This window comes from Nicotiana attenuata, unplaced genomic scaffold (genome assembly GCF_001879085.1).
Source record: "Nicotiana attenuata strain UT unplaced genomic scaffold, NIATTr2, whole genome shotgun sequence".
NCBI lineage: Eukaryota > Viridiplantae > Streptophyta > Magnoliopsida > Solanales > Solanaceae > Nicotiana > Nicotiana attenuata.
Window position 1 is genome coordinate 36342 of NW_017673159.1, and position 4308 is coordinate 40649.

Here is a 4308-nt window from a genome sequence, read left to right on the forward strand (position 1 = left end):
GTCATCCGATGCACTTTCATGGCTACACGAACACCATAGTAGCAATAAGCGAGGACTTGGCTATGGGACCCCTGCATCTAAGTGGGATCCTAAAAGTAAGTACCTCACACTTCCCGAGAACATAATTTGCACACACTGTGGTAAAACTGGTCACTATAAATCTGAATGTATTGCAAAAGAAAAGGCTAGTAAAAAGAATAAAGAATTTGTTCAAGGGAAAAATAGGCTGCCAGGTTGGGCTAATAAGAATCTGATTCACCCTTTTGCCTATAGAAAGGGACCCAAACTAGTTTGGGTTCCTAAGAATAACCCTTGATTTCCTTTTATGGGTCCAAGTGAAAGGGAGCAGCCAAATATGGTGCATGGATAGTGGCTGTTCAAAGCATATGACAGGAAGCAAGAACCAGTTCCTTTCACTTGAGGACCTCAAAGGAGGTAATGTCTCCTTTGGAAATGGGAAGAAAGGTGAGACCATTGGGGTTGGAGAGGTAGGTAAGACTGATTCTTACTCTATTGAGAATGTCTACTTGATAGATGGCCTAAAGTACAGTCTAATCAGTGTATCACAATTATGTTATAAAGGTAACTTGGTAGCATTAACCACTACCAAATATTTTGTGATTAATCTTACCATTGACAAGATTGTTTTGCAGGAAAAAGAGTAAACAATACATACATTGTAGATTTGTCCACACTTTCAGAAAATGAACTCACTTGCTTAAGTGCATTGGACAATGATCCCCTCCTTTGTCACAAGAGACTTGGACATGCAAGTCTGAGTCAACTCAACAAATTAGTCTCCAAGGATCTGGTGATAGGGCTGCCTAACATCAAGTTCAAGGAAGACAAAGTTTATGAGGCTTGTGCAAGGGGGAAGCAGGTAAGATCCTCTTTTAAATGCAAGAAAATGGTAAGCACCACCAGACGATGGATTTGGTCCATATGGATCACTGTGGTCTAATGAGAACATTAAGTAGATGTGGTAAAAGATATGTGATGGTGCTTGTTGATGATTACTCTAGGTTTACTAGGACATTATTTTAACATCTAAAGATGAAGCATTTGACATGTTTACTTCTTTTGTTAGAAAAAAAACTCAGAAACAACAAGGTAATCAACTTGCATCAATTAGGTCTGATCATGGAACTAAATTTAAAAATGCTAAGTTTGCTGAATTTTTGCATGCTACATCATAAAGCTGCATGACTAGAACTCTTGTTAAGAAGATTCCCTATGAGTCACTTAAAGGGAGAAAGCTAAATATATCCCATCTTAGGGCATTTATATACAAGTGTTTTGTGCATAATAATGGCAAAGACTCCCTAGGTAAGTATGATCTCAGAAGTGATGAAGGAGTATTCTTGGGATATTCTTCACATAGTAAAGCTTATAAGATCTATAACAAAAGAACTATGTGTGTAGAAGAAAGTGTACATGTGATTTTTGATAAAACCAACACTCTTTCTGAGAGACATGAACATGAAGATGAAGCAATTTGGCTGGTAAGAATTTTAAAATGAAATTATAGGCCAGACTGAAGCTGCACCAGAAGAAGGAACATGTGATGGAACAGGTTCTCCTACCCAGGGCAACATGACAGGGGGAATTGACTAGAGAGGAACTGATCCTCAAACCTCAAGGGAACCTGTCCATGAATTTATTCCTCAGTAACAAAACAAGGAAGGAACATCCAAAGAAATTGACACTCCTATTGCAACATCCACGAAATTGGATATAGATGAACCTGGTTCATCTGTTGATCAGAAGTTGTATAGGGGAATGATTGGTTCTCTTTTATATCTCACTACTAGCAGACCTGACATTGTGTGCAGTGTAGGTCTTTGTGCTCGATTTCAGGCAAATTCAAAGGAGTCCCACTTGACTAATGTAAAGAGAATATTGAGATACTTGAAAGGCACCACTGACCTTTGCCTTTGGTATCCAAAAGGTAGTAATTTTAATCTAGTGGGATATGCTGACGCTGATTATGCAGGTTTCCTAGTGGATTGGAAGAGCACCTCAGGTATGGTACACTTCCTTGTTCATGTCTTGTGTCATGGGCTACTAAAAAGCAAAATTCAGTGGCCTTATCTACTGCTGAAGCTAAGTATGTTGTTGCTGCTTCATGATTGTGCTCAATTGTTGTGGATCAAGCAGCAGTTGATGGATTTTGGTATTGAAGTTGGTTGCATCCCTATTTTCTGTGATAACACTAGTGCTATTAGTATGACTAAGAATCCGGTTCATCATAAGAGCACTAAGCACATAGATGTTAGGCATCATTTTTTTGAGGGACAACTATGAGAAAGGCTTGATCATTGTGGAGTTTTGTGCTACTGACAAGCAAATTGCTGACATCTTCACAAAAGCCTTAAGTAGAGATCACTTTGAGAGGAACAGGTTGGAATTAGGGATGATTAAGGTCACCTAAAAGGACCGGTTCAAGATTAAACGAAAAAAAAAAATTGAAAAAAACTAAAAAAAAATTGGTTAGAAAGTCTGTAAATTGTGTATAATTATATTAAATCTTGCTCAGTCTCATACTTTCCATAGTATACTCTTGTGCCATGTGTTAAAATGACTCATTAATCTCTAATGATATTTTCTCTATTTTGGCAAATTTAGACTTACACAGGAGAATTATCAGTGAAGACACCTGGTTCATCAAGATAACACGATATGTTTTTTACACTCTGCATAATTTGAAATAACTATATTTGGATCATGAGCAGAGTCCTACCAAATACCAAAGTTCTTTTGGACTTATCCGTTACAAGTGAACCAGTTACGTTCAAGACTTCTGACCGTATTAAACTACCTAGATTCTTTTAAGTCTGCTACTCAGGGGGAAGAAAGTGGTTCTTTCGAAATTGAACAGGTACCTTCTGATTCTAAAGTTTCTCCTGAGAAAATTTCTAAAGTTGCTGCAAATTTGGAAAATAGATTTGTAGGATCTATAGCAGGTGTTTAGACTACAGAATCTGGAGAAGTTGGTGGTAAAAATGAAAAAGAAAAAAAGGAGAGCAAGGGTGCTAGGAGTATTGTGAGGGGAAAGGGGACAAGAGTGGCTGATTCTTCACCCACTCCTGTGAGTTTAACCAAAGACGCATGTGTAATGGTTGCTTGGGGAGATGAACCTGGTTCATCTGTAGAGGAAACCCTCGCAGACCTGCAGAAGAAAGTGACTGAAAGCTATAATGCATCTTCTTGATAGAGTTATTAATGGCACCAAAACTCATATCATTCCCTATGGCTTCATTCTCACAACTATGCTTGCACATTTCAATGTACCTATGAAAAAGTGGGAGGTTAGTACAAGCGTGGATAGTTTTTGGGTTAATACTCTGCTTGCTTGCGATTATGAAGTCAATGTCACTCCTAAAGAACCTAGTTCATCCAAAAAGGTACTGGTGAATAGCAAGCTCAGAGCCTTGGTGCAAGAAAGTGAGTCTAAGGATGCTGAGATTGAAAGGCTGAAGAAGAGGTTGGTTGAGGTGGAGACTAAGAGAGATGCTCTCAGAACTGAGCTGGCAAGAGAAAAAGAGAAGAATGATGGCATTCTTCAAGGTATGCTGAAACTCTTCCAAGTCAAAAACCAAGCACCTAGTTCTTCTCAGCCTTAAGCCTCCTAGCCTAGTGTAGATCAACCAGTGACCCAGTTCGGGACTTTTTGTTTCTTTTGCTCATGTTTCCAGTATTTTTATTTCTTCTTATGCTTTTTGGTAGAATCTTATCAACCATCAATGAAATCACTGTCTTTTGCTCTAACTGTTTGTTTATATTTCTTTGATGGTTAAAAATTCTTAGTTTGATCTATGATGATTAATCCATGATTGCATTTGAAGTAGCCCCAGTGGCCATGAGTTAGCTTTAAAATATGGTTATCTCACATTTTTATGCAACTTTTCGATGATGTTAAAAGGGGGAAAAAGGTTGTGCTTTAAACAAGCGATGTTTACACTTTGAATAGTGATGTTTATAACCTAATGTACCTGGTCCTTGATGATAAGTGAAAAATTTCTAACTTTGCATTGATGTTGAGCTGAGCTCTGGCAGGGCCTAAGTGTATGAAAAGCACAGAGTTTGTCATCATCAAAAAGGGGGAATTTGTTGGCCCAAGTAAAGGTTAGTTTTGAAGACTGACAAAGGAACTCAGGCATGAACCAGGTCCATCCTAGTGGTCTATCCCTTAAGTTCATAAAAACGGGCAGATTCGAGCATGTGGGATGCATGTGAAGGAGATAAGCTTAACTTGGTGTATTTAATATCTCCTGATCGAAAAGGTTGCATAATTGATAAGGAGAAGGA